We start from the raw sequence: 20,039 nt of genomic DNA, 5'->3' as shown, positions 1-20,039 counted from the left end.
AAATTGTAGGTGGAGAAATAATTCAATCTGAAATTCTCGAAAATATCTGCTAAAAGACAGACATCAGTTTTCAAATATAAGTAGCAGTAATGGGGTTCTTGGCAGCAATGACTCACTTGCTCAGTCGCTCGCTTGCAATATTATTATTACGTGGGACCTATCAGGTCTTCATTGCTAATAGTTTATTACACATCCTAGCTATATCAATAAATTCTAAAGCTGTTGCAGTGATCCACTGTATGTAAAAGGACCTCTTCAGAATCTGCTTGTACTTTTCGAGTCGCTCAATCGTAAAGCCTTCTGCAATATTCCAAATTTTATAAAATTATTTTTGAATTTAAACATTTTTTAATACATGTCTCTCTCTCTCTCTCTCTCCATCTATCTTTCTCCCTAAGGTATACATGCTACATAAGATTTACTGTCTATTAAAATCTCACAATCTTTACCTCAATGTTCTAGAAAGTTCTAAATTATAATAAACACATATAACGTTTTTGCAGTTAAAAAAATATAATGCGTCACTAAAAATAACCTTGAAGCTTTTTACAAAAAATTGTGCAGGATAATTTGCTGAAGCCAGTAAGCATATTGTGGAAACATAGCACAAACCACTACATCTGTAGAATATCGGTAAGGTAGGTTTCTATGGACTCTGATTCAGATTCTGATGAAGACTCTGATGAAGATTCAACATTATACATAGAAAAAGAATTTTAACGCTAAATTGAATCATCCTCGATTTCTGTCAAGACTATACAGTAGCTTCAGTGAATGATTGAAAAAATTTGCAAATATTTTGTTATATTTTGTATTTTTTATACTTTTATTTAAAAACCTTTAAGGCGTAATGGAAAAAACTGACCTTTGTAAATGAAATCAGAAAAGCGAGCATATATCCGTGTATAAAAAAGGCATGCGACCTCAGCTCGAATATTGTTGTAGGACACAAAGAGTGATAAGCGTCGGGCAGTGTACTCTTGATATATATTTATTTTTTAAAGTTATTAAACGCCCAAGAAAGGTCTGGAATTAAATGTATGCTGTCTATAATCTCTCTTGAGTCTCGAAATTGTTTTTAGTATCTTGTTACATAGGTATACCTCATCCGGAGGTGGGCGGACCTAGCATATAGCAAAAAGAAAGAATATCAAACCTTGTCGTGTGACTCCGAATGCGAACTTTTGTTAGCTGTAAGAAGAAAAAGAAGTGATCTATAGAGACCGAAAGCAAAGGATAATGAAATGTGTGCAGCCTCAGACTGTGGATGCGTGAATGATTCTACAAGTTTGCAACGTGTGTGGCATCGTTTATACCTTAAACAAAATAAAAGCAAAAATTTTTAGATAAAAGTTCTGTTGAAGTTTTTAATAAATATTTCTTCGAATTGCCACCCTCTCATGTGCATGTGAAATAAACCATCAACGTCATCATCTTATCTACCGAGCGGCGGCTCAGCTATCAAAGAGGATGATGACCCTACTGCAAATACCTATATAGGTGCCTGTAAAGGTCCCTAATAGGATTCTATATAAGCATCCTATAAGTGACCTATATAGGATCCTGTATAGAGTTACCTATATAGGTCAGTATAGGTGCCACCTATAGGAAATGAAACAGCTTCCTGCATAAGATATAGCAAATACAGCGCATTTGCAAATTCAGCTGTATTTGCTATAGGAAACTACTGCGCAACACTTCCGGTTTATCATCTGTCCTATATAGGTCACTAATAGGATTCTATATAGTATCCTATTCAGGAAGCTGTTTCATTTCCTATAGCTGGCTCCTATACTGACCTATATAGGCGATCCTACATAGGATCTTATATAGGTCACTTATAGGATCCTTATGTAGAATCCTATTAGTAACCTATATCAATATTCAGAAAATATGACACCACTTACGCCATCATATCTTCTGGCGGTTCATTTATCAGGGGGATGATGACTCACTGCCTAGCACTCTTAACCACCCTCACACGGATACACACCTTATTACTCACACGGATATGCATTCACACACGTAGAGATACAGACTCCGTCTTACTTTTTTTATTCGTACGGAAAGAAGTTTAATCATGGCAACACTGTAGATAATGATTCCTAGAACTATGGTGACGTCATAAGAATGGAATTTTGTTTACCCCAGAAATTGTTTAACATTATACGGAATATGACGCCCCTGTAGGCAAATATCAAAGGAGAACGCTTAGTTAATTCAGTTCGCATAGATCAGGATTCCATGAATCGTCGATGGCATCATCAGAATGGAATTTTGTTTACCGAGAAACGTGTTCGAACCAGCATGAAAAAGCACGATATAATGCCTTATTTTCTCAGTAATACATGGAACATGATAAAAATTTTAAAAGAAAACAATTCGCAGAATTCTATGTAATTTGATATAATTGTTTTTCCATTCTTTCAAGATTCGTGAAACACGGCAACACTGTAGATAAGGATTCCTAGAACTATGTTGATGTCATCAGAATGGAATTTTGTTTACCCCAGAAATTATTTAACATTATATGAAATATGACGCTCCTGTCGGAAAATATCAAAGGAGAACGTTTAATTAATTCAGTTCACATAGATAAGGATTCCAGGAATAGACTATGGCGTCATCAGAATCGAATTTTGTTTTCCGAGAATTGTTATAATATCACGAGAGTGGTTGCAGATCTTGGAAATTTTCAATGACGCATCATTGCGATAAATATTTAATACTTAAATTATATTATGTTGGGGTGAAAAACTTCAATTCCGGGAATAGCAAGTGTTAAATAGTCTAATATTGCGATATCGTATATCATATCATCTCCTATTCCATATTTTTGGGGCTGAAAATATTCATTCCCATGATTTTTAAGTATCGATTTCCAAGATCGATAGTGTGGATCGTGCAAAACTGTGATTCATTAGTCAGCACAAGGAACGAAACCAATTTTACAGCCTTCTGCGCTCTAGCCGCAAGTTTTCTATTCATACAGAAAAAAGTGCGCCAGAACTCCCCCTACCTATTTACTTTAGTTATTTAGAGTTATTTAGAGCTAGAACGTACCACAGGGATTCGTAGAAAATCCTTCAAACAATAAAATTAAGTAAGAAAAAAATAATTCTAAATATTTTGTTTTCAAAATTTGCCTATAGTAATAGGAGCATTTTCTTTCAATTTACAAATCATTTTCAATTACGTTTATTTTTTAACTTGAAATAACTTCTGTACATAGTTCTTTATTGCGTCAAATTATAAGTCTGATAAATTGAACAATTCTGGCCCTACCGGCGTTTGGCACCAAACAATAGACTATAATAGAACTATGCCTTCAAAATGAAATTATTCTCAACCAGATGAAAAAGTTATTTTGTATTCGTATCGTAATCTATTCATTTTCAATGTCACTCATAAATGAAGGACTGCAGTATAGAACAAGATAAGCATCAAAGGCGGAATTTTCAGGAGAACAAAGTAACATTCTGTAAAATCGAAATCACCATTTGAAGATAAAAAGAACTTTGCTTCTGAGATGAAAAGCTTCTAAATTAAAACAAGAAAAATATATAATTTACCAAAATCCAGTTTCGATGAACAGAATGTAGAAGTTTACAATTTCAAAATGACAGGAGCCTTAAACTGGAAAAGGCTCGGTTGCAAAAAACGATAAAAAGTACAATAATAAAAATAAATAAATAAAAAAAATAAATCATTCAAGCGTTTGGAGGTTCAAATTCTATGGGGTTTCGAAATCGTCTTTGGACAGGACCGTAGCCAGTCATAGGGCCCGACGTGCCCGGGCCCTCCCCCGAAATTCCGCGAATCCTAACATTTTCCTATAGATTTGAAAAAATCTAAACTATAACTAAGTTTTGCCCCCCCCCCGGCCCCAAACCAAATGTCAGGCTACGATCCTGTCTTTGTATAAAGACTACAATCAATTTTGTAATTAAAAAAATATAATAAAAACCTTCTCCGGAGATATAGGGGAGTCGAATAGAAATTGAAAAGTGTTCATGCAAAAAAAATGAATCCATGACGAGAAAATAAAGATTTTTGGTCTTGCTCGCACTGTAACATATGAGGTCCGGAGTTCGATCCCTGAGCCGGTACCTCTAGAAATTTTTCATTGTACCTTTACCGAGGTTCTGGTGTTTCAGAACCCACCTTAAGCTGTAGGTCCCCCCATCGTGTACTAGACTGCAACCCAGTCCGTCAATGATGGGGTAAAAACCAGGCTTTGTCCAATATGTCTGGACAGACTGCTCTCATCAGATCACTTGATTGCATTATAAAAATGCGTCCATGAATGATAAGATATACCGGACACATGTTTTTTATAATAATAATAATAATAATAATAATAATAATAATAATAATAATTTAAAAAAATATCATTTCTAATGGCACGGAAAAAAGTTAAGTAAAAAAAAACCTTATAAAAGTGGCTTTAGTAGAAAATGGAGATTCAAGACTTTTGGTGGGAATTCGATTGATTCAAGAGATTTTTCTTTGAGAAAAGATATGTTTTATTTTTGTACTGTTTTAAACAAAATTTAGTAAGACAAATATGGTCAGAAGAAGGTCTTAAAAAAAGGTAAGAGGCTAGAGAATTTAAAAAAAGATGAAGATGGAATACACGGTCAACTATTTGCTTTTGAATCACTAAAAGTCTTATTTTACTATATTGAAAACGAGATTTCGAACAAATCCTTTCAACAAAATATGTATTAGATTGTTTGAGAATTTTATATGCAAAAAGCCCAGTTTCAGAAAATGTTGGTTATCTAGTTCTGTACTGCAATCATTGAAAGGTACATGATGTTTAAAAATTTATAATGATATAAATAAGGCTGTTCACAATTTAACAACTTTAAATAAAACCCATTTTAACATGAATTTCATACTTAATAAGTATGGAATTTCATATGTGTAAATCGTTTGGAGTTACAAAATTTTGAATTTGTCATTAGTTATTGTTAGTTTATTATTATTTTCCTAGAGCGCCGGGTAACACATTGTTCTAATTGCTCCAGTGATCACTAATATTTTCAGAAAACTCTATTATCGACTGAAAATCTATTCGGCGACAGCGCTTCTTTCGCTGATTTTACTCACAACAACTGTTAAGATGCGATGTATACTTGTGCGGGTAGAGAGGCACAGCGGGGTGGGTCAAGATTTTCGCCGACAGCGCCGTCTACATTTATCATGACCTACTAATAATTCTATCCCCACTCTGCCACCACTTGCCGCATCTAGGTGTATAATATCTTTGGGAATACTCTGAGATTTCTATTGGAAGGGTGAGCGCGCATGCCGGCGAGTTTCAATTTGCGCATCTCATCCTATTCGCACAACGACTTTTGGTCAGTGATCGTCAGGCACCGTCGACTCTAATAGACGAGATGGCGAGCTAGGAAAGTAGTTGTCTTGCTTGTTGTAGATGGCTCTGATGTCGAATCTTAGCAAAGTGAGGGAATGGTTGGTGAGTGGGGTACTATCGCGAAGGATCAACTCAGCTAAGGGAGTCGTGTCTGAGACGCCATCAAGGAAAGATCATTCGTTGCATTTGGAAGCCATTATTAGTTACTGCGTCAGTCGCTGTCGCTGTGGGGTTACGTGCCATTACTTCCTTCTTTCTCTTTACTGCCAGAACCTCCTTTTTCTTTAGTCATATAAAAAACTCAGGTAGATGGTTGTGTGTTTTTCGTAAAGGCCAAGTGGCCTGGTCAGCGCCACAATATGGTGAATCCTATAGGGAACTCGGATACCTTGGATAAAAATGGTGCTACAAATAGAGTCGGATCTCCAGCTGATAAAGTCACTTTCATAGATATTGAATCAGAGTTGCATCAAAATGTTGTAAATAGCTCTTTGCTCAACTTGAGTCAGGAAGTTCGGGAATCTCAGAACTTTCAGGGTTTGAATTCTTCGTCGACACGCGCAGCCCCTCTTAACCTCAACTCCATAAGGGAGAGGCTGGGAAAGCGTGACTCCTCGCATCTGATGGATCCCTCACTTGCTGAAAAAAAACAACAAATACCCCACACCGGTGGTCCTAGAGACTTTAACTCTACTGAAGATCTATTTAAAAATAGGTATTCTATTCACAACAAAGGTCCCTTTTTCATTATTGTACTGCCAAAGAGGGGTTGTGAACCAAAACATGTCATGGTGGTTGGAAAAATTCGACATACCTTGTTTCCAGGTCTAATTAAACACATTGAAAATTCTAGCCTCTCGCGAATTCATGTAGAATGCTACGATGGTAGGAGTGCCAGCAAAATTGTTGATAGTCTTGAACTCTTGGTTAAATCTAACCTCACCGCGTTTATTCCCAACTATCGGGTCGCTCGTGAAGGTATTATACGAGACATACCTCTTGATATTTCCAATGATGGCATCATTAGATATTCGCGGTCAAGCCGTAAATGCTCCGTTCTTAGTGTTTGCCGTTTTGTAGCGAAAAATGAGAAAGATGATCTAGTGCAAACAAAAACAGTGCAAATTAGATTCGAGGGTCAGGAAGTACCGGACTTCATTGATATTTTTAAGTTGAGAGTTAAAGTCGAACCCTACGTTACCCAACCCAAGCTTTGCTACCAATGCTACAGATTTGGTCATGTGGCCAAACAATGCAAAGGCCCTCGATTTCGATTCTGTGGCGGTGCTCCCCATGAAACTGGGGTCGAATGCCCCAATGAGAAATCACATGTTGTTTGTATCAACTGCAAGGGCTCTCATTTAACATCAGACAAGAAATGCCCAGATTTCCTGGACCAAATTTTGATTAGGAAAATTGCGGCGTGTAGCAATCTTCCCATTAACGAAGCGACACGTCTATTCCATCAGGAGAAGAAACTTGCACAAAGAAACAATTCAAGCTTTGACATTAACTCTTTGATTAAAGTACCTATCCCTCATTCTAGCCTTCCCTCGCAGACGCCTAACTTTAATTATGGCAACTTCCCTAACCTTGGAGACGTTGACTTGGATTCTGCCATAGACAATCCGAGTTCAAACTTTCAACTACCTTTTGCAACCGTCACTGCTTTTTTGAAACCAAGACCACGCGAACAACACCAGAATAAGCAACATGCTCAATCATCAGTTTCTCTCTAGAATTTCAACCACGGCGACAAACACGCTAATTTGACTCACTCAAACATAACTCCGACCCCTTTTAACACCAGTCATGCTACTGATGTTCCCTACCCACCAAACAACATCAACCCCTGTCCTGCTACTCCTTCTTCCTCACTTTATTCATCACTTCCTCCTCTATTTGAAGAAAGCCTTTTATAGATTATGTCTTTTTTAACTCAACTTTGCAATCAGATGGCTCCTTTGTTTGCCCTGCTAAATAATTTTAGCTCCCTCTCCAACCTCCCTCAAAATCTTAACTTAGCACCCCTTTCACAGATACCCTAAAAAAGGTTCACTTGAAAAAATCTCATATGAGTTTGATATCATCCTCTTGAACGAGATCTGGCTTTAAACAGGTTGAATCTATCTATTGTCTCGATGGTATAATGGATACCCTGGCAGTGGTTGTTCCAACTGATTTGGGACAACCACTCATTATTAATGTATATAGGAATCTTGGGGCTTCCGTTAGGTCAACTTACTTGCAAACGTTTTTTCACTCGATGTCAAATATTTCTAGTTTACTCATTGCGGGAGATTTTAATGCACACCACCCATCCTGGGGTTGTGAATCTTCTTTTCCATCAGGGAATTCAGTCTTCAATGCATTATCTGAAACAGACTTATTTGTTATTAATAATGGAGAACCGGCTCTCTTTCGTCGTCTGGAACAGTCCAGATCAGCTATAGACTTATCGATTGTATCTTTTAACTTAAAACTACTCGCTACTTGGTCGGTTCTTGATGATAAAATGGGGAGTGATCACTTCCCAATAAAAATTATTTTTTAGATTCCATTTAAATACTAACAGTTTTTTTTACACAAATACAATTTAAAGAGAGTAGAGTGAAAAATTTTCAGGTCCTTTTTGTCATCTCTCCATAAAGATGGCAATCTTCCTGAGCTTCAATCATCACATGAGATTATTAATGCGTACTACCAGTTTGTAAAGGATATAGATGATGCTCTTTATAAGGTGGACCCTAAGATTGAAAGGAAGCCTTCCAGGAAAAAATTTTACCCATCTCCCCCCCCCCCCCCCCCCCCCCCCCCTTGGTGCAATAATGAGTGTGATAAAGTCTCTCGTATTAGATTAGCTAAATATAAACACTATATGGCCTCTTCCAACTATGAGAATTTCATTGAGTTTCAAAAATATTAGGCGCTAGCCACTAAAAGATTTAAAACTATTACAGTTTCTAGTTTTAAGTCATATTGTGAATCCTTACCGTATAACTCCTCTCTTGCTAATGTCTGGAATAAAATTAGAGGATTTCGCCATACATTAATGAACCCACTTTCATCTACTTCCAGTTCCATAAATTTGGATACATTAGATGATATGAATGGGTACATTGAAAATTTTTTAAAGATGTCTAATGATTTTTCTAATGTAACCATACCACCACTTCCAAACTCTTTTCTAGAAAGTGATTCTTCCTTTCAGAATAATAATCCCTCGTCTCCATCTCCAATTAACTATAATACTTTGCAGCGGTTGGACATTTTTGAGCAATTCTTCTCTTTCGAAGAGATGACTGCTGTTTTGAGAAGTCTGAAACTTAAATCCTCTCCTGGTCTCGACAAAATTAGCTTTGAGGTAATATCAAAGCACCCAAAAACCTCAATCCTACATCTGCTTCACATTTTAAATTATATCGTCAATGATAATTTTTTCCCAAACTCTTTGAAAGACTTTTTGATCTTCCTTCTTCCAAAAAGTTAAAAAAATAAATTTAGACCTATAGCCTTAGCCTCTTACTTTTTAAAAGTAACTGAGAAATTAATTTGGAATCGACTGGTCCATTGGTTGGAGAATCAGAATATTCTACATTCATCTCAATATGGTTTCAGGAAAAGCCGTTCCTATGACGACAACCTGGCAATCCTATCCGCAGAACTTCATCTATCCCAAGCAAAAAATCAATATGCGGGCTGTCTCTTTTTAGACATCAAGGCCGCATACGATAACGTCATTCCTAACATTCTTATCAATGACCTGACAGAAATTAGTCTTCCATGAAACTCATTAAATGAATGTTTTTCTATTCTTCAACAAAGCTTAAATTCCATTAACTCCTTTTTGAAGGAACGGGGACTATCCATCTCTCCAGAAAAATCAAAACTAATTATTATCCAAATCCAATAAAAAATCTGCCAGATAATGTTTCCATTTCAATAGACGATCAAACTATTACTCCATCCGATTCGGCTTCATTTTTAAGTATTATTTTTCACTGCACCTTATCTTAGGAACTTCACTTCATAAAGTTAATTAACAAAGCCAACCAAGTTCTGAATATTTGAAGGTGTTTATGTGGTACGTGGTGGTTTTCTCACCCAAAAATTCTCCAAATCTTATTTCGTGCCCTGAGAAGGAGCTCTTTCGACTATGATAACCATGTACTAACCATTTATGGTGGTGATACTTTTTTCGGAAATTACACAAATTACACAATAGATTTTTGCGTGTCATATCTGGTTACCGTATATCCACACCTATCATTGTCATGCAAGCAGAACTAAAGGAGTTACCATTATTATCTAGATTCCAACTATTATCAGATAAATTTCTAATAAAAACCTTTCTCACGGTTCACCATCCAATCCACAGTACTCTCTACAATTTATACTACATAACAAAAAATGTTTAAACCCAATACAACCTGGACAAGAGTTTTATCCTCTCGAAAACCTACTACAAACTCAAAGGTTTTAAAGACAGAGTTTTAACCCCGTACCGCCCTTAAAACTTTCTTTTTTTCTGAATTTTGAGATTTTTAGGCATATTATTCCTAAAACTAAAATTCTAGCTCATTACCATCCTGACTTTCATGTAAATCCTTGCGTTAAAAATTGCTGCTTGTCTCAAAGTCATATTTAAAAAAACTCAAGTCTTCCAAACGTTACATATATGTCACTGTGGGCGGTAGAGGGTTCAACTCAACTACCCCGCTACATTTTCTAGCTCCCTATTCGTCAAAGTTCTTCCCACCAAAGATTGATTTTAAAATAGGTTTAACTATACAACAGAGTAATTCTCCAGAAATAGTTTTCAATAATTTGATTAATAATAATTTTTTTGCTTTTACCCACTTCCACATGGATGGCTCCAAATTCCCAAAGTCTTTCGTGGGGGTCTCAATATACTCCCGACAACTTAATGTAGAAATTAAAATCAAGATTTCTGAACATGCTTCAATCTATACAACGGAGGCTTTGGCTATTAATGAAGCAATCCAGCTTATTTTAGATAGACAAATTCCTAACTCAGTGATTTTCTCTGACTCAAAAAGCGTTTTACAAGCTTGCCAAAAATTTAATGACGCGTCCTCTACATCATACCTTGTCTTCAAAATCCGAAATCTTCTTTCCATTGCTTCCGAAAATAATCTTAACATAACTTTAGCCTGGATCCCTGGTCACAAGGGCATTCCAGGTAATGAGAACGCGGATAATTTAGCAAAATCGGCTACCATAGAAGGAACCTTCCATGAGTTGAAACTGCCACACACCGACATTTGGTCCACAATCCTTCCCCTCCATCTGGACTCTGCTCTGGAAACTTGAATTAGAGTTTCGGAATGAACAGGAATTGAAATCGTGGTTTCACAAATCTAATCTAGATAGAAAATCAGTAGTCATCATCTCAAGACTACGTTCTAATCACTACAACCTTGCCGCTAGCTTAGCTAGGAAGGGCTTTATTGATGCTGGGGGGTGTGCTTCTTGTGGCTTTCCCGAAGAGGACATAAACCATGTGTTGTGAGCCTGTCCGAAATTCTCAGACTCTAGAAAAATACTTGAGTCAGCTCTGATTCAAAATAGATCTCTCCCACCGTTCTATTTTGAACCATTTCTCATTAATTGAACAAACAAAGCCCTTCTCCCTTTTTTACAATTTTTCAGAAAGAATAATTTATTTATTTAATACAATTTTAATTGTAAGATGCCAAAAAGTGACCAACTTCTCAATCTATTATTTTGTCCTCTCAATTCACATCTACTATCACTTTCAATATTAGCTTCAAGACACACAACGCCACCTTCAGTTTATTCCCACTATTCCGATTTGATCCTAACCTCTAAACGTCATATTATAATTCTGACTCCAAACCAAATACCTAACATTGTGGCATAAAATCATCTCTGGACATCTCTTTTTCTGGTTTGCGGCAACAGCTTTAAGGCGCTTTCTCAGGCTTGAAAATTAGCCCGTGTATTACTCTGACAAATTTTTCTCCTACAATTCTAAATTGTATGATTTCATACAAAAACCACAGACTATGAATGCTTAATGCAGAACCGCTCAGAGCGCTTTTTTCGAAAAATGGCCTGGTTCTTGTTTTATTGCAATTAATTGAAAATTGTGGGCCCTCTGGCTGGCTATGGAACAGCGAGTGGTCCAGAGTGTCATTTTTTAAACGATACTTAAAACATCGTAAACCTAAGATCGAACCGAGAATGTAGATTGAGTGCCTGTCATGCCTCACTCAACTTTCTTATTGTTAGAGATTACAGTCGGTTGAAAGAAATTAGAAATTAGCAAATATTGAGGAATTTAATTTTAATACTGTGCACTCGGTTCATTACATAACGACAAGACGATTAAAAAAAGAAAGAAGGAAATCGGTTAATCCGTTCAATTTCTGGATACACCTTTTTTCTTTCTTCTCCAAATCATTCATTTACTCATTCATTTATGCATTCTTTTCATTATTTTAATTTCATGGTGGCAAGTTTAAATTGAAAACTCCGCAATCATAGAGAATCATAATTTTTCCATCTGTTTTCTTGAATCTTTATTTGTTTCAAATACAACTGTTTCCGTCACAATAAATGTGTTGTTTTAGTCAGAATTGATGAACTATTTTGCTTGAAGATTCACATCATTTGATTCAATTTCATTGCTTCTCATTCGAAAAATTAAAATATTATTAACAGAAAGCGGAGGAGCATTCTTTTACGAGTTGGAGACCTAGCCATAGAATTATAAAATTAAATGACACAATGTATACTGTTTATACCATGTTAAAATTTAATAAACATTATAAATATATTTCCAATCGATTTACAAGATGGAGTGTTTGAAAAATAAATCCATACTAATAAATTTTATCCCCCCCCCCCCCCCGGCACTTAGTGAAATGTTTGTTAATATCCATTTTATACCTGAATTTGTTGTTCATTATTATTCATGATTGACTATGAATTGTTATTTATATATTTATAACTTATGTAAAATTTTAACATGGTATAAACTGTACACATTGTGCCATTTAATATTATAAGTGTATGGCTGGACGCTCACCTCGAAAAAGTAGACTCCATCGCTTCTATGAATAATATTTTAATTTGCCGAATGAAAAACAATGAAATTGAACGACAGAATATGAATTTCAAAGCAAAATAGTTCATCAATTCTGACCAAAACAACACATTTATTGTGACGCAAGCAGTTGTATTTGAAACAAATAAAGATTAAACAAAAAAGATAGAAAGAATATGCTTGTCTAGGATTGCAGAATTTTCAATTGTAAATTTTGGAAAAGGAATTGCTCAAGAAAAGGCTGCGAATTGCATACTCTTCAAGTTTCGACCTTGAAAAGAAAATAAATAAAAATCCCATACTTTTTCGATCAATGTCCAATTCTTGGCGCAGGATCTATTTTCAGCATTGTTGGTGTGGAATTTAAGAAGAGAGAAGAAAGATATATCCATCATGTGTATGGGCCGTACTTCTAACATTTCCTTGCGTTTGCTTCTGTCCTTCGATAAAGACCACAAGTCACCCGTCAATTACACTTTAATTATCACTACTACTTTAATTATCACACTACGCTCAATTACACTTTAATTATCTGTAGAAATTATATATATATATATATATATTGATTAATTAATTAATAATAATATTTTTAATGTTATGTAATCTTATGAAAAATTATCAAAACTCTCAACAGAAATTGAACGGATTAACCGATATTCTTCTAGCTTTTTTAATCGTCTCGTCGTTATGTAATGAACGTCATACAGAATATTAAAATTCAATTTCTTAATATTTTAATTATTTTTAATTTCTCTCAAGCAGCTGTAATCTCTAACAATAGGAAAGTTGAGTGAGGCATGACAGGCACTCAATCTAAATCCTTGGCTCGATCCTGGGTTTACGAGGTTTAAACTGTTTAAATTTTAAAGTATCGTCGCTAAAAACACACTCCAATAACACTCTAATGTTTATTGTAAGAGGTGATCATTATTGACGGATGATTTAGTGTGGTCTTTATGGAAAGATAGAAGCAAATGCAAGGAAGTTAGAAATATGACCCGTAAAAATAACGGATATACGTGTATTCTCTCTTCTACGATTACACGACAAAAATCCTGAAAAAGATCATGTGCCCAGAATTGGAAATTATTAAATGGGAATGGTATGGAATTTTCCATGAGTTTTAAAACGAAAATATATTTATAATTTTTATTAAATTTTAAAATAGTATAAACAGTACACATTGTGCCATTTAATTTTATAATTCTATGGCTAGGTCCCCAATTCGAAAAAGAAGGCTCCTCCGTTTTTTGTTAATAATATTTTAATTTTTCGAATAAAAAGCAATGAAATTGAACCAAATGGTGTGAATCTTGAATCAAAATAGTTTATCAATTCTGACCAAAACAACACATTTATTGTGACGCAAGCAGTTGTATTTGAAACAAATAAAGATTCAAGGAAAAAGATAGCAAAATTACGATTCTCAGTGATTGCAGAGTTTTTAATTTAAACTTGCCACCATGAAATCAAACTAATGAAATGAATGAATTAATTAATGATTAAATGAAATGAATAAGAAAATGGAAATAAAATAAATGTAGATTCCATACTTTTCTCATTCAAGAGCTTCCAATTTTAGGCGCAGCATCTTTTTATTTCAGTATTTTTTGTCGTACAATCGGAGAAGAGAGAAAAAAGGTGTATCCAGAAATTCAACGGATTAATCGATTTTCTTCTTTCTTTTTTTAATCATCTTATCGTTATATAATTAACCAAATGCACAGTATTAAAATTAAATTCCTTAATATTTACGAGTTTATAATTTCTTTCAACCAACTGTAATCTCTAACAATAGGAAAGTTGAGTGAGACATGACAGGCACTCAATCTAAATTCTGGGCTAAATTCTGGGATTACGATCGTCGAAAAAATGACACTCTCGACCACCCACTGTTCCATAGGCAGCCAGAGGGCCCACGAACTATGTTCGCCATGAGTACACTCATTATGTGGGTTTGCTACTTCCCAGGCGCAAAAAATGCATGAATTTTCAATTAATTGCAATAAAACAAGAACCAGGCCATTTTTGGAAAAACGCGATCTGAGAGATTCTGAATTTAGGCATGTGCAGTCTGTGGTTGAAATATGAAATCATACGATTCAGATTTGTAGAAGGAAAACTTGTCAGAGTAATATGGGCTAATTTTCAAGTCTCAGGAAGCGCCTTAATGTAGGCCTACCACAATTGTTTGAATGCCAAATCATGTAATATGGCTTCCCAAATGGGTACAATTACTTGAATTTATTATACTGTGTATGTCGCCTGTGCTACATTTGGCATTAATTCTTTCAAAATCCCTTTAAATTTGATTCAGCAAATAATTTTCACAATAAACTAAAAACCCCACGTATGCATATATACACTCAGTAACACATGCGCACGAAATTTTAGTTTTCTTGCTTGTTGTACGCGGCGCTTCGCTTACTTTACGGCGCCACGAACTTAGCATTGAGTCGACGGTGCCTGGTGTTGCTCGTTGCTGCCAGGCTGTACAGTCGCCATTACTGCGTTCTCGCCAAAACTGTTTTTGTCAAATGTCCACGTTTTAGACCCTCTGAATCCGAAAAGCAGGTTTTTATGAATGTGTCTGGCCGTCCGTGGATATTTTTTTTTGTTAGCACGATAACTTTCGAAAGAATTGACTGATTGTATTTCCTTTGGTAAATTATTTTATTATCTAAAAATGAAGGTCAAGTTCGTTAGACAGCCATTTTGTATACAAATTAAAAAAGTGAGCGTATTTTGAAAATTGTTAAGACCACTTTTTTCAAAATTCAATAATTTTCTGTACGGATACTCATATACCCTGATATATGATATATTCATATATTTTGTACAGACACCTTCATAAAAATAGTTCTTTCCAACTCAGGGAGTCTCAAAACGTGGAGATTTGATGAAAACTGACCATGACCGATTTTACACAAAACCAATACAATAATCTTGTCACCCCCATTTAAAGTTCGTTTAGGCACACCGTGATCCTTTATGACATTCTGAGGACGTCCACAGGTTGTCCTCAAGACATCCTTGACAACATCCTGAGGAGGTCCGTAGGTTGTCTTCAGGACGTCCTTGATAACATCCTGAGGACGTTTGTAGATTGTCCTCAGGAAGTCCTTGATAACATCCTGAGAACGTCCGTAGTTTGTCATCAGGACATCCTTGAGAACATCCTGAGGACGTCCGTAGGTTGTCCTCAGGATGTTACCAAGGATGTCCTCAGAATGTTATAAAGGATCACGGTGTGCCTAAACGAACATTAAGGCCAGGTTCCTCCAAAAAACAAGTTTTACAAAAAAAAATTCCATTTATTGTTAAAACAGTATTTGAAAATTAATTTTTTTACAGATGAAAGTACATATATGGAACTACTTTAAAACTTTTTTTTATTATGGTGGCTCCGAAAACAGCTGCTCAAGCTCATCTAATTTGTTGGTGACTGTTATCATTTCTTGGAAACAAATCATCTGAAAGCAAAAAGCAAAACAGTTTCATATTCTGTATCGAATTGTCTCTGGTCGGAACTACAATGAAACATTTCCACCAAAAAATAATTAAAATGGCAGTATTTTTAATTTTCGATCCTTTTTTTTTCACTTTTAATTGTTATTAACTTTTTAAAATAACAATGAATATTTTTGGTTGTAGTTCCGACCATATAGAGACATCTAAAGAGTAAAATGCCGTTTGGTTTATGATGATAAGTGTAATAGTTTTGAAATACGAGTGACACTCAGTTGAAAAAATCGTGAAAGAGGTGAATTTTACTCACATGTCCATTCCAGCTTCGTACACAAGTCCTTCTTGATCTCCGTAGACATCATTTTCAAGTATTCTTGCATTTCCAGTGGCAGTACGATTTTCTTTAGACGCTTCAGTGGCTTCAAGCTAGGCTCGTTCAACACGCTTGTCGTTGGCCTTATCAGCGAACTGCCACTTGGACGCGCACCGTCATCCCTTATCTCTACCCACTTCTCGGTCGCGCATACTTTCGGGACTAATTTTATATCATTTCTAAGAGTATTTTCTAGCATCTTATGGGGGAAAATATTCTCAATTTTTTGAAATTTTTTTGGAGGAACCTGGCCTTAGACAAGATTATTGTATTGGTTTTGTGTAAAATCCGACATGGTCGATTTTTATCAAATCTCCACATTTTGTGACTCCAGGAGTCAGAAAAAAACAATTTATATGAAAGTGTCTTTCTGTTTGTCTGCCTGTAGTCTGTAGTATTGTGTGCTCCGGCACACTTTTTTAGGACCCAAAAAGAAAGAAAGAGTTCCTTAACCAGCCATTTTGTATAAAAACTCAATGACTGAGCACATTTTAAAAGTTTTCGAAACCATGTTTTTTCAGATTTAGAAATTCTATTTACGGTAGTCCATAGTACTTTACAACAAGAACAATTTATTCATATGACTTTTTTCAATAAAATCAAAATTGTCAGATTTATAGTATTTTCAAAATCCTAAAAAACAAACGAAAATTAACATTTTAGCATAACAACTTTTAAAAATTCTATGCATGGTTTTCCGTAGTTCTCAGAAAAACGAACAATTTACCTCAAAGAATTTTTTCGATAAAACCGAAATTATTAAAGTTATAGCGTTTTTAAACCCCCTGAAAACAAACGATAAATAATATTTTAAGCCAAGAAAAGCGCGATATGAAAATAGTCGTTAGAAAAAAAATTTTGATTTTTTAAGCCCTACAATATTATTCTGTTTCGACATTGAATTTCATACTCTTAATGGCTCACATTATACTCACAATGTCGTAGGACATATATAGACGTTTTTAGATCTTTTTTTGATGTCCTAGTGCCCACAGGGAGATCTTTCACTTTTTAGCGTAAACAAATAATTATGTCTCTTATAGGTCTTTTTGTGGCGTCTTTAGGACTAGCCCTGCGGACATCTTTGGGACAACTTTAGGCCAGGCATAGAACGTCTTTAGGACGTCCTAAAGTTGTCGTTATAACGACCGTGGGACTTAAACGCCAATGTCCAAGAATGTCCCAGGACGTTTAAAGACGTCCTACGGACGTCTTTAGGAGATTCCGTGTCCATTGGGTTCCTTTTTACAAAACTCGAAAAAACAGCAAAATCAACTTTTAAATTGTTTAATTTTGGATTCTACGTTAAAATTCCCTATAGAGAGTCACGGAATAATTGTAATAATTTTTTTTTTTGCAACGGTAAAAAGTTTTAAAAAATATAAGAAGTATAACGCCTGTCGACTGCTAATCTTCAAACGCATCGACTGTAAGTAGCAGTTAAGGGATCGTCCATATATTACGTAAGACATTTTTCTTTTGTTTATATCGCTGTGTCCTTTTCAACTTGATAAAAATATTATTTTCGTCTTTATTCAAACAACAGAAAAACGTCTTACGTAATATATGGACAATCCCTAACAGGCGTTATACGTCTTGTATTTTTTTAATCTAGGTTATAGTAAAAAGTTGTAAACGAAATAGTGCTACGTTGTTTTTGTTTTAGAAATCTAGCACGATAAATACCCATATTAGAATAGAAAATGCCAATATCACGTCATGAACAATCATTAAACAAATAAACATTAATCAAAGTTGAACAAAATTGCATTTCATTTCTACTGTAAATATTTATGAAAATACCAGAAAAATATTTGTCTTGAATCAAACATAGAGTTCGCTTAACATAATTTTCTTTATTCAACCAAAATATACTTTCAAATCAAGGAAATCATTTCCACTTAAAGAAAAATCTGTATTCAAACAAAGAATTATTGCTTTGAAGTAAAGAAATATCTTTGAAGAAAATAATACCGTGACTACAGGTACTGCAATTTCGGTACAAATAGGTGGATTTTTTGGTACAAATGGAGGTGGAAAAGGGTACCGAAATTTCGATTTAACCGATTTTTTCGATACTTGAATACACTTCCATCAAATAAACTTGTTTCCGAGTGAAATTTAGTGAATAATATATTTCTTTAATTCACAGAACTTTTCTTTGCATTGAAGAATATTTTTTCCGATTTTTGATAGTGACATTTTTGTTTTAAATCTTTTTAATGCTTAAAAGTAATCTCTTATAATGTCTAAAATTATTCACATAACCTATAACATGTAAAGTTAGGTCTATGCATACTGTACAGCAATCACAGGTGTAATATATATAGTTATTAGATTTTAAAAAATCGGAATATATGTACCAATAATTAAGTATATATAATTATTGGCGAGTTTTCAGATGCATTGGTTTATATTGATTGATGAAGACAAAAAATGTCAAAAGTTTAAATATAAAAAAGCTCTTTTTTGAAAGATAAAAAAAATGGCGATTCCAAATATAAAATCCGGACGGACTGGTCTTTATGATGTAACGGAATTTTTTGTGGCTCAAATCTATTTTTTGCAATGCAAAAGATGAGACATGTATTGTTTGTTTTTCATAAGCTACAAAATTTTCACCGAAGTTAATTCCTTACATTTGAAAAGTCTGCGAATATAGTCAGGGTTTAGAATCCATCTCTTTTGTTTGAAAATTCTACTGTTTGGTCAAAAATATAATTATTTGTATGAGAATTATACTATGTTATGAAAAATCAACTGTTTGGTTAAATAGCCATCTTTTTTAGTCGAAAATTCAATTGGTTTTTTTAACAGAGAATTAATCCTTTTCGGTTTGAAATTTATCTGTTGCAGTAAAAAAGTCATCTTTTTTGTTTGAAACATGAAGAGCTTGGTAACAGATGAAACTATTTTCTTGAAAATTCGTATTTTTTTCTTGAAACTGTAACCATTTGGTTTTACGTGCAACTATTTTGTTCAAAATTAATTGCGTTGGTTTGGAAATCCAATATTTGATGGAAAATTTATCTCTTTTGTTTAAAAATTCAACTTTACGGTTTAAGAAATTTGAATGTTTTTTAAAACCTTTGCCTATTTAACAACAAAGCTCAACTCTTTTGTTGAAAATGCAAATTCATTTTGCTTGAAATCTTAGGAATGCGGTACTAACATTGATGTTATTTAAAAGAATGTATTTTCAAATTTTTTTGCACTTTCATCATTTATTATTCCGAAAGTTTTAGAATCGTCCGAAATTTCAAACCTTAGTTTTTCAGCATATCTTAACGTTTTAAGACCGACAGTTATGGTTTAATCTATACAAAATTCGATGCAAAAATCGAAAATTCAAATTTTAAGCCAAAAGACGACAGATGCGTAAAAAAGTTGAAAGGAAAAATAACACTTTTTAAAAAACATATAATTTTGTTATCAACCATTTGGAGTCGAAATATAGACCCTACTTTGAAGCTATTTACGCTAAATTTGTAGGGGCTAAGGTAGTAAAGTAGAGGATATTCCCATACGATTTTTCCCCTACTTTAGTGCTCTTATGGGCACAAATGTCCAAATATTCCATTTGGGGCGTCAAGATAGAGGCTTATTTTTTGTTTCTAATTTAACGCTCCACACTCTACCTTCCTGTACAGAATACAATTATTTGACGAATAATTAATAAAAGTAGAGCAATAAAAACATTTGCATAATGTTTCAAGTTATCC

The sequence above is a fragment of the Belonocnema kinseyi genome, chromosome 7 (genome assembly GCF_010883055.1).
Source record: "Belonocnema kinseyi isolate 2016_QV_RU_SX_M_011 chromosome 7, B_treatae_v1, whole genome shotgun sequence".
Classification (NCBI taxonomy): domain Eukaryota; kingdom Metazoa; phylum Arthropoda; class Insecta; order Hymenoptera; family Cynipidae; genus Belonocnema; species Belonocnema kinseyi.
The sequence above is the reverse complement of the archived record's forward strand: the minus strand, read 5'-3'. Positions refer to the sequence as shown.